Genomic DNA, 13,107 nt, shown 5'->3' with positions numbered 1-13,107 from the left:
GATGCAAACACATCAACGAGTTGTACACTTGAAGCTATATGCATCAAGGATGAGAACCGTGATAAGCATCGAGCACCGGAACCCATTATTTTCTGTTTACTGTCTTCTACCTAATGTTTTGGTGATTCTGTAACAGACAAATAGAACTGGAATGTTGTGGTTATGATTTTCAAATAGAACCTTTCGAGTAGATAACTTTTCATTTAAGACTCATCTTCATCCGAGTTACGGTTTAGATTTTATGGCCCTCCGATTGTCACTATGTCCTTTTAACGTTGTGCAGAAATTTCTGACCTACTCGCACTTAGACCGTCGCCACGGTCAAGCGAAGATGAGTTTGCTTCTGTAAATTTTACCACACTTAAAGGACTCATATACGGAGCCATGGCCACTGGTCTCACCTTAATTCAGTAAGGGTAGAGGCCGTGGTGACTGACTGAAGTCAGCCTTTGTTTTAAAACTACTTTCATAAACGAAACTTACTTTACGCCTTTTGTTTGATGATGATGATGATGACCCTTAAGACCTAATTTACATACTTTTAAACCTATTAAGACGATTTACTAACTTAGTACTATTTGCCTTAGGTTGAGGACCTTCGGACCGATTACTTGCACACCTTTTCCGAACCGACTTTACGACTACTTTATCATTGTGAGTGATAGCATTCCCTTTTTACTTTAACTTATTTTGGGAACTGAGAATACATGCGGATTTTATGTTTTACATACTAGGTACGAGTACTTAAACTTATATATGTGTGGGTTATATAACGGCAGAAACATTCCCTTTAGCTCGGTAACGTTTAGTCATTGGTTTTTGAACCGTGAACGCGAATCTTAGATATGGATCCATAGGGTTTGACATCCCCACTCGGGCTAGTAGCGCTAGCATTTAATGAGTGTTTAATATTTCGTAAACATACGCACTTGCCAAGTGTACTTTCAGGAGGTATAAACGTTAAGTTAGTTACCAAGTGCCCACGGTTAACATATACTTTATCATACTGTTTTGAAACGCTCATTGTAGCACTGAAATCTCGTGGCCTACCTTACATACTGTTATACTTAAACTATAGCTCACCAACCTTTGTGTTGACGTTTTAAAGCATGTTTTTCTCAGGTGCTTGAGGTTAGCTTCCGCTGTGTACTAGTCGTGCCGTAGACACCCGCTGCTTAGAGTTGCTATCGCATGAACTACTTTATTTTGCATTCAAACATTCGTACTTTTGAACTATGACTTGTAACGACCATTGTGGCCACGTACACTTATTATTTGCTTCTACTTAGGGAAGCATGCCTTTGGATTGTAAAACATTCGATGTTGGTTTAGACATCACTTTATTAATGAATGCAAACTCTTTTGAAAACGCATATAGTACTTAACCTTGTAATGATCCTGTTGTTGATGGTTCGTACACGATGGTTTTGTACGGGGCATCACATTTGGTATCAGAGCATTGGTTGTAGGGAATTAGGTTGCATTAGTGAGTCTAAGACCGACCCGAGTAGGATTCACTAATAGGACTAATCTACAACTTGCTAGTTTACTTATTTCCGCTGAACTTACTGCATGTTGCTGCTTACTGTTACTGCTATATGCCGTATGCTACTACATGATTTCACTATTGCATGCTATTACTTGCTTTCGATTGCATGCTACCTTCGTACGATTTGCTGTTATTGCCATGCTACTTATTGTTATACACGATTTAAACTGTTGGCCTAATACTTGCTTGCTTTATGACTTACTGACATGGAAAATTTATTTTCCTTGTTCAGATGTCGGATGTACCACCTGCTAGCGTTTTGGGCAGTTTAGACTCTTCAGCTACTCCGCCTACCACCGTTGCCGATCCACCGATTCCGACACGCACGAGTGACCCCGGCGCTTCATCTTCCGGGACTAGCAGCCAGCCGCCTGCACCAGTGACTACTTCTGATGGATACGTGGGCCCTACGGAGATTCCAGCTCCGTCTGCTCCCGGACCCTCGGGGTCACAGCCCCGCATCAGTGGGATTGAGATTCCCGCGGAGTTCGGGGAAGGGCCATTTCGTAACCATATGCGCACGCCTTGCCAACGCACTCCCGACGGACGTTTAGTGCCGATTCCTCCAGGCAGACACAGACAGATGTTGGCCGCCTTCGGACTGCCAGTTGAGCCACCCGTGTCGCCACCACATGATTCAGACGACGGGTCTTCCACTGATGCTCCATCAGATGACACATCTTCGGATGAATCCAGTGACGACGAGGACCCTGCTGATATACCTATTCAGGCACCCTCCACCCCGCCGAAGAAGCGGTACCGTCCTGATGGTACCGTTATTCCAGGGGTGAATGGTGGTCGTGCTTTCACTGACACTTTTGGTCGGCGTCGGAGGGTTACTGCCCGTAAGCGGCTTGTGCCGTACCCTGCCAACCCACTCATATGTAAGGCACCTCGTTACGTGCTGACTATTTCTGGAGCCGGGACATCTGCACCCCGCTTCGTGCGGTCTGCATCACCCGCTCCACTCGCACCATCGGCAGCACCAGCACCATCCGCTCCACCCGCACCACCTGCACCACCAGCACCACCTGCCCCATCATCTCCCACTGTAGAGGAATTGACTAGGGAGGTGGGAATCCTCCGAGCTCGGGTTACTGAGCTCGAGGAGCAGTTGGCTCAGGTTTTAGACATCCTACACCCACCTTCACCGTAGGACTTTTGTATTAGATTTCATGATGTAATCTAGTTGTAGATTCTTGTATTATTTATGTATTGAACGGACTTATTCAGATGTATAGAACTTATTATTATTAATGGAACTTTGTGTTATTTAATTCTTGCACGATGTTCTATTTACATTACTGTACGATGATTCTGTGGTATTTGTACCTAGATGCGTTATTTAATAACATGTGATGTTTTGATTCCATGTTGGTTACTATATACTGTATTATTACTACTTGCATACTGGATTTTGACTTGAGTCAAAATTTTTGTTTAGAACATCATGGCTAATGGTCGATCCACACCTACTGCTGCTCAAATTGAAGAGATGATCCAAGAACGTGTCGCTGCAGCCCTAGCAGAAAGAAATCTCCAAGCTCCACCGCCACCACCACCAGTTATCCCACCCGTTCGAAATGGGTGTACTTACAAGGAATTCCAGAGCTGCAAACCGCATAACTTCAGTGGAACCGAGGGACCGGTTGGTCTCACCAGATGGTTCGAGAAACTTGAATCAGTATTCCGAGTTAGCAACTGTTCGGAGGACAACAAAACCAAGTTTGCATCTTGCACGCTATCTGACGGCGCACTAACGTGGTGGAACACGTTAGCTCAAGCGAAAGGTATCGATGAGGCGTATGCTACGCCATGGGAGGAATTCAAAGCGGCTATGATTGATGAGTATTGTCCGAGAACCGAAATCCAGAAGATGGAAATTGAATTTATGCAGTTAAAGGCCGTTGGGAACGACCTTGATGGTTACAACAGGAGATTTTTGGAACTAGCTCTTATGTGTCCGACAATGGTCACCCCGAAATTCAAGCGTATGGAGAGATACTTCTGGGGGCTCCCTAAGTCCATCAAAGGAAATGTCACATCGTCCAAACCACCGAATGTTCCCGAAGCAATGCGCATGGCACATACCCTCATGAATCAGATTCTTATTGATGAGCCGGAGAAGGCTAAGTTTGAGGCTGGTAGTAGCGAAAAGAGGAAATGGGACAACAACCACAACAACTACAACAACAACAACAACAACAACAACAACAACAGGGGGAGAAACTACGATCAAACCCCCGCCAAGAGGCACAAAAACGGTGGAAACCCTAATCCCAACAACAACACCAACTCCAACCCTAACTACAAGGGAACCTTACCACAATGCAAGAGGTGTTACAAACACCACACTGGGTATTGCAATGTTGTCTGCGAGAATTGCCAACGGGCTGGGCATATCGGGAAAGACTGCAAGGTCACCACTTTGAATGGGAAGTCAAACACTAATGGGCCGAAGAAATGCTACGAATGTGGACAGACGGGCCATTTCAGAAATGCATGCCCCAACAATCGAAAAGATGGCGGGCCACCCCGTGGTAGAGCTTTTAATGTTAATGCAAGGGATGTACGCGATAACCCCCACTTGGTGACAGGTATATTCAAAATAAACAATCTTTTAGCTTCTGTCTTGTTTGATACTGGTGCAGATAGAAGTTATGTATGTAGACATTTTTGCGATAAGATTAATTGGTCATTAGTCCCATTAAAAGAAAGTATGCTTGTCGAGGTCGCCAATGGAAAACTTGAAAAGGTTGACCATATTAGTCGTGGAGCTATTATCAACATAGCTGGAGCAGATTTCGAAATTGATTTGATACCAATCAAACTGGGAAGTTTTGACGTGATCGTTGGTATGGATTGGTTGAGTAAGATAAAGGCCGATATTATCTGTGGAGATAAAGCACTTCGTATACTACAAGGAGATGGTGAACCACTGGTTATCTATGGAGAGAGATGTACCTCGAAGTTGAACCTCATTAGTTGCGTGAAAGCACAAAAGATTATGAAGAAGGGACGTTTTGCTGTCCTAGCACATGTGAAAGCGGTAGAAACTGAGGTGAAAAGCGTGAACGACGTTCGAATTGTGAACGAATTTTCCGAGGTCTTCCCAGAGGAATTGCCTGGATTGCAGCCGCAGAGAGCAGTAGAGTTTCAGATTGATTTAGTGCCAGGAGCAGCACCTGTAGCTCACGCACCTTATAGACTCGCACCTTCCGAGATGCAAGAATTACAAAGTCAACTACAAGAACTACTTGACCGAGGATTTATCCAACCAAGCTTCTCGCCTTGGGCCGCACCTGTTCTATTTGTGAAGAAGAAGGATGGATCCTTCCGTATGTGTATCGACTACCGTGAGCTCAACAAATTGACTATCAAGAATCGGTATCCTCTTCCACGAATTGACGATCTTTTTGATCAACTACAAGGATCGAGTGTCTACTCAAAGATCAATTTGCGATCCGACTATCACCAGTTGAGGGTGAAGGAAAGTGACGTGATGAAAACTTCATTTAGGACCCGTTATGGTCATTATGAGTTTCTCGTGATGCCATTCGGTTTGACAAATGCACCTGCCGTGTTCATGGACCTCATGAATCGTGTCTGCAAGCCGTACTTGGATAAGTTTGTTATCGTCTTCATAGATGATATCCTCATCTACTCAAAGAGCGAAGAAGAGCATGAGCAACACCTCTAACTAGTGCTTGAACTCTTGAGACAAGAGCAACTATACGCCAAATTCTCCAAGTGTGAATTTTGGTTGAAGGAAGTTCAGTTTCTGGGTCATGTTGTGAGCGACCAGGGTATCAAAGTTGATCCCTCCAAGATTGAAGCAATCAGTAAGTGGGAGACCCCCACTACTCTGATGCATATTCGCCAATTCCTAGGTCTCGCCGGTTACTACCGAAGATTCATCGAAGGATTTTCTCTGATTGCGCGTCCTTTGACCGCACTGACTCACAAGAGCAAGAAGTTCATTTGGGAACCCGCACACGAATCAGCATTCAAACTTTGAAGAAGAAGTTGACCACCACACCTATCCTATCACTTCCCGAAGGCAGTGACGATTTCGTTGTTTATTGTGATGCATCGAAGAGTGGTTTTGGTTATGTACTGATGCAACGATCAAAGGATATTGCCTATGTTTCCCGTTAACTGAAGATTCACGAGCGGAACTACACTACGCATGATCTTGAACTTGGAGCCGTTGTCTTTGCACTCAAATTGTGAAGACATTATTTGTATGGAACTAAGAGCACTATCTTCACCGATCACAAGAGTCTCCAACACATATTCGATCAGAAGCAACTGAATATGAGGCAGTGTCGATGGATCGAGATGCTAAACGACTATGATTGTGAACTTCGTTATCATCCTGGCAAGGCCAATGTTGTAGCTGATGCTTTAAGCCGAAAGGAGAGGACGGCACCTCTTCGTGTTAGGGCTCTGAACATCACCATCCATTCGAACCTCAACAACCAGATCGGAGTAGCCCAAGATGAGGCTCTCAAGGAGGAGAACATAACTCATGAACATTTGAACATACTTGTCTCTCGATTCGAGGTTAGGGAGTCTGGACTCCGATGTTATGCCGGAAGAATTTGGGTACCTTATTATGGAGATCTACGAAACCTGATACTTGATGAAGCCCACAAATCGAGATATTCGATTCATCCTAGAGCGGGCAAGATGTACCACGACCTTAAGGAATAGTATTGGTGGCCGAATCTCAAGAAGGACGTTGCGACTTATGTTGGAAAGTGTTTGACCTGCTCGAAGGTTAAAGCCGAGCATCAGAGACCTTCTGGTTTACTTCAACAGCCGGAGATCTCACAATGGAAGTGGGAAAGGATCACAATGGATTTTATCACCAAGCTGCCAAAGACAGTGGGCGGGTGCGATACCATTTGGGTTATTGTTGACCGCCTTACCAAATCTGCACATTTCTTAGCGATGAAGGAAACTGATACAATGGAAAGACTTGCTCAATTATACATCAAGGAGGTTGTATCTCGTCACGGTGTACCTTTATCGATCATCTCCGATCGCGATCCCCGTTTTGCTTCTAGATTTTGGCGTTCTTTACAAGAAGCCATGGGAACCCGTCTCGACATGAGTACTGCTTATCACCCTCAGACCGACGGGCAAAGTGAACGAACAATTCAGACCTTGGAGGACATGTTGCGTGCTTGTGTTATTGACTTCGAAAAGGCCTGGGAAAGGCATTTGCCACTAGCCGAATTCTCGTACAACAACAGTCTTCACTCGAGGATTAATACTGCACCTTTTTAAGCATTGTATGGCTGTAAGTGCCGATCTCCTATTTGTTGGGCCGAAGTAGGCGAAAAGCAAATTACCGGACCCGAGGTAGTCCATGAAACAACAGAGAAGATTGCTCAGATTCAAGCTAGGCTTAAGACTGCCCGTGATCGCCAAAAGAGTTATGCCGATCTTAAATGTAAAGACTTCGAATTCAACGTTGGTGATCGTGTAATGTTGAAGGTTGCACCTTGGAAGGGTGTGATTCGCTTTGGAAAACGTGGAAAGTTAAACCCACAATATATTGGTCCTTTTGAAATCTTGGAACGTGTTGGACCCGTTGCATACCGTTTGGATCTACCAGCACAATTGAGCTCAGTTCATCCTACCTTCCACGTGTCAAACCTGAAAAAGTGTCTTGCTGCACCCGAACTTATCATACCATTGGAAGAACTTACAATTGACGACAAACTCTACTTTGTGGAAGAACCTGTTGAAATTATGGATCGTGAGATCAAAACTTTGAAACGCAACAAGATTCCGATCGTCCGAGTACGATGGAATGCCAAACGAGGACCTGAGTTTACTTGGGAGCGAGAGGATCAAATGATGCGAAAGTATCCTCACCTTTTCCCGACTCCTCCATCTACCTCAGCTTAAATTTCGGGACAAAATTTTCTTTAACAGGTGGGTAATGTAACGATCCTAGAATTTCCAACGTTTATTTATTAATAATTATTATTATTAATACGTGTGATAAAACGAATGTATGTCATTACATTTACATGTTGCCATGATTGCCCGAACTTGACTTTAATTGCCCGAAACGTCTTTGTGACACCCGAGACTTACACGAATAATATTTTTAGAGTATTATTTACATTCATGATTAATTTTATTAATCATTTTAATTAACTATGGTGACTAGTTAGTTACTTGGGCTTTAATTGGTTTAACTTGTGAATTATTGAACTTGGGCTTGTTTAAAGTAAATGGACTTATGTTATTGGGCTTCCAAGCCCACCCTACCTTTTAAATGGACTTGACTAGCCCACTTAGTCATGTAAGTAGTACTTGTAAATGTAACTAGTTAGTTTTGTCACATGAGAATCTAGTTATCATCTAATCCCCATGAACTAACACCAAGTATCCAACTTTTAAGACTTTTCATCCGAGTAACCAACAAACAAACTCTTTCCCCCTCCCCCACTCCAAAAGCCGTCGGCCTTGGTGGCCATTTAGTGGTGTTTTGAATTTTTTTTTTTTTTACACTACATACTCACTAGTATTCATATTACTCTTTCATTTACACACACACTCACTTTTGTCTCAAACTTTCTCTCATATTCTCTCTAATCTTGTAAGCAACTTGAACTACTTTTCTCTTCTTATTTTCTTTACAAAACCGAACCTAGCAACCTTGAATCATCATCATCTTTTGTTACTTGTTCATGTTTAATGTTTGATTTCTTGTAATTACTAGTTATTGTTACTTACTTACATGTTACAAGAATAAACTTTCTAGTTTGATTCTTCTTTTATCTTGTTAAAACAAGAACAACAAGAACATATACTTTCTAGTTATGTTCTACATTTGTTATTTTTTAAAAAAGATTAATGTTCATGTGTTGATAAACTCATGCTTGTAAGTCATGTTAGTAAACTTTAAAGTTTACTTTCTTAAAGATCAAACTTTGGTTTGAATCTTTAAAGTATGAACAACAATGAACTAATTACTTGTTTAAAATAGTTTGTTACTTCATTTACTTGCACTTTAATTTCATGTTGTTGGTTGTATTTGGTCAAATGTTACTAGTTAACTTTGATCTCATTAATCTTGAACTTAAAGTTAACTTTGAAAGTTCAAGAACATGTAAATAAATTTTCTTTAAATATAACTTTGTATACTTATGCTTGATCTAGACTTTTGAGTCTTGGATCTTCAAAATCTAACTAAGAACTATGTTCTACATCTTAAGATCTTGATTAGTTAGTTTACTTTCAAGTTTGTAACTTGTTATTAGCTTTAAAGTTCATGTATGTGTTAGATCTAAGACTTTGATGTAACTTTGGTTCATCAAAACACTTGCAACACTTAAGTGAGTTGTGCTTCTTGTCTTAGACTTGCACTTGGGTTATGATGGTCAAATCTTGGCCAAGATGATGCAAACACATCAACGAGTTGTACACTTGAAGCTATATGCATCAAGGATGAGAACCGTGATAAGCATCGAGCACCGGAACCCATTATTTTCTGTTTACTGTCTTCTACCTACTGTTTTCGTGATTCTGTAACAGACCAGTAGACCTGGGCTGTTGTGGTTATGATTTTCAAATAGATCCTTTCGAGTAGATAACTTTTCATTTAAGACTCATCTTCATCCGAGTTACGGTTTAGGATTTATGGCCCTCCGATTGTCACTATGTCCTTTTAACGTTGTGCAGAAATTTCTGACCTACTCGCACTTAGACCGTCGCCACGGTCAAACGAAGACGATTTTGCTTCTGTAAATTTTACCACACTTAAAGGACTCATATACAGAGCCATGACCACTGGTCTCACCTTAATTCAGTAAGGGTAGAGGCCGTGGTGACTGACTGAAATCAGCCTTTGTTTTAAAACTACTTTCATAAACGAAACTTACTTTACGCCTTTTGTTTGATGATGATGATGACCCTTAAGACCTAATTTACATACTTTTAAACCTATTAAGACGATTTACTGACTTAGTACTATTTGCCTTAGGTTGAGGACCTTCGGACCGATTACTTGCACACCTTTTCCGAACCGACTTTACGACTACTTTATCATTGTGAGTTATAGCATTCCCTTTTTACTTTAACTTATTTTGGGAACTGAGAATACATGCGGATTTTATGTTTTACATACTAGGCACGAGTACTTAAACTTATATATGTGTGGGTTATATAACGGCAGAAACATTCCCTTTAGCTCGGTAACGTTTAGTCATTGGTTTTTGAACCGTGAACGCGAATCTTAGATATGGATCCATAGGGTTTGACATCCCCACTCAGGCTAGTAGCGCTAGCATTTAATGAGTGTTTAATACTTCGTAAACATACGCACTTGCCAAGTGTACTTTCAGGGGGTATAAACGTTAAGTTAGTTACCAAGTGCCCACGGTTAACATATACTTTATCATACTGTTTTGAAACGCTCTTTGTAGCACTGAAATCTCGTGGCCTACCTTACATACTGTTATACTTAAAATATAGCTCACCAACCTTTGTGTTGACGTTTTAAAGCATGTTTTTCTCAGGTGCTTGAGGTTAGCTTCCGCTGTGTACTAGTCGTGTCGTAGACACCCGCTGCTTAGAGTTGCTATCGTATGAACTACTTTATTTTGCATTCAAACATTCGTACTTTTGAACTATGACTTGTAACTACCATTGTGGTCACGTACACTTATTATTTGCTTCTACTTAGTGAAGCATGCCTTTGGATTGTAAAACATTCGATGTTGGTTTAGACATCACTTTATTAATGAATGCAAACTCTTTTGAAAACGCATATAGTACTTAACCTTGTAATGATCCTGTTGTTGATAGTTCGTACACGATGGTTTTGTACGGGGCATCACATTCATAGTCGATCGGATCATTCTCTTTTTGTCTATACTCATGGACGTGATACAGCTTACCTGTTACTTTACGTCGACGACATTATATTAGTCACCTCTTTGAGCTCTCTACGTGCCAATTTGTTATCTCTATTTGCCTATGAGTTTGCCATGAAGGACTTGGGTTCTCTCAGTTATTTTTTGGGCATTTCCGTCGCACGTAATGCACAGGGACTCTTTCTAAGTCAGGAGAAATACGTCGAAGATATCATTAGTAGGGATGGTATGTCCAATTGCAGATCAGTGAAAACTCCAGTTGACACAAATGGTAAAATGAGTTCTACGAACGGTCCCTCTTATTCAGACCCGACAGAATTTCGAAGCTTAGCAGGCGCGCTTCAATACTTAACCTTCACGCGAACCGACATTTCTTATGATGTTCAACAGATTTTTCTACACATGCATGATCCGAAAGAGTGTCATATGCAAGCATTGCGTCGGGTTATTTGGTATATCAGTTGTACTATATCTCATGGTTTACAGTTGACAAAGACCTCGCTCACATCCTTGGTTCCCTATACTGATGCCGATTGGGGTGGTTGTCCCGATACACGACGCTCCACGTCCAGGTACTGTGTATTTTTAGGTGGTAACCTTGTCTCATGGTCTGCTAAACGTCAACCTACTGTTTCCCGTTCGAGTGCAGAAGCTGAATATCGGGGAGTCGCAAATGTAGTGTCTGAATCCTGTTGGCTTTGCAATATACTGTTAGAGCTTTGTTGTCCTATAACTAAGGCCACCATTGTGTTTTGTGATAATGTCAGTGCCATTTTCCTTTCCGGCAATCCCGTACAGCACCAGCGCACGAAACACATTGAAATGGATATTCACTTTCTTCGTGAAAAAGTGGCACGTGGACAAATTCGTGTTCTTCATATTCCGACACTGTTTCAGAGTGCTGATGTCTTTACTAAGGGTTTACCTCGTGTACTGTTTGAAGAATTCAGGACCAGTTTGAACGTCCGCTCGCCCTCCCGCTCAAACTGAGGGGCTGTATTAGCCGATATACAAATTGTTAAATATATTCTCTATATTTAGATTAACACATGTATAGAAACTATCTTAAGTCAACCTTGTTATACATAGCAAAGATATGATAGTCTAGTTTATAGTTTACAGGATAGTTTGTTAGCAAAAGATCACAACCCTAGCTGTATATATTTGGCACATTTGATGTAATGCAATTCATTCAGAATCGATTACTTACAATAATTGATAATTACTTTTAAGTTTATAAATGACTTGAACTTCATTTCTTAGTCGAAATGACAGATTATTACAAACTCTCACTTACACTCGTGACATAACGTGTGCCGATTAAAGTAGTGAAAGCTAATTACAAGAAAAAATTGTGTTGATGGAAAAGTAGTAGAAAATGTGGTTGAAGATGAGATTATGTGGTGAAAAAAAAAGTATTCAAACTTTTAATTGAGGTGATAATGATGTGACAACGACAATTCAATAACTTAGGCATATTACGAAGATGTAACCGATGGTAATTGACATAATTGTGACCGGAGACATACAAAAACGAGCTCTTACATATGTAAACAACATAACTTTCTAAAGTCGATCAAAACATAAAAATATTCATGACATGACCAAGATGCTTACAAACAATTAGCTCTCGTATTCTTCTATTAGTTAAGTAGTTATAATCACTAACATCGATGGTGATTGACACGTTCATTTAGTTCAAGTATTACGAGTATTTTACTACATAAATAGATTGGAACGAATGAAAAATAAATAAATATTACAACGATTGATTAGCTTGTCACAATATAGGTTCAGATATGTAGTTAAATATAGTGGGTCCAAATATATGTACGTTGTCTTTGAGTTTTTGCAAATTATGTACGAATCAGACTAGCTCCTTTATGATATCTAATAGTTATAAATTTACTTTTTTTTTCGGCTCAATAAACTATATAAAAGCTAGAATTCGAATCTGATTCTTATAACAACGATCATGTTACAGTATACATGTTACAATTATTATTTTTTTAACATACGTTCTGTCATATCTTGAAGGTCAACGTCAACACGACAACACCGATGGTATTGCAGTGATAAAATTCAACAGATAAAACAATTACCGTATAGGCTATTTACACGTGTCAATTAATTAGTCCATATAGTCACAAGTTATTTTGGCACATTTTACATAATGCTTGTTTAATCGTATGTTTCTATCTGCAAGTGTTTTACTATTCTGGAACTTTCTTGAGGGGTAAACGCCAAAAGGATGTGTGATGGTGAATGATGCGTGGTAGTATTAATTTGGTTATTCTCGTTTGATTTTGTTTTGACATAGACTCGCATTTAGACCATTTTTAACGTGGCGTCACAGGGATCCCGTCAGGTCTGCTGACGCTCTCTGGCGCCCATATCGCAGCGTCAGAAGTCACGCCCAAGGGGCGTCAATTGGTTTTTTAACGAAAAAAAAAGCGTCAGGGGTTGGTGGCTGTTTTTGATTGGTCCAAAAATATATCCGTTATTTAACGGGTATATTTCAAATATTTGGTTTTTTAATTTTAATTACTAAACTTTTTTCCAATATAAATCCATCAAACCCATCTTTTTTAACACATCAAACTCTCTATTTTCTCCAATTTTAACACTTTTATTCAAATTTTTTATATAACTAGATGA

This window comes from Rutidosis leptorrhynchoides, chromosome 9 (assembly GCF_046630445.1).
Source record: "Rutidosis leptorrhynchoides isolate AG116_Rl617_1_P2 chromosome 9, CSIRO_AGI_Rlap_v1, whole genome shotgun sequence".
NCBI lineage: Eukaryota > Viridiplantae > Streptophyta > Magnoliopsida > Asterales > Asteraceae > Rutidosis > Rutidosis leptorrhynchoides.
This window is presented reverse-complemented; position numbering follows the sequence as displayed.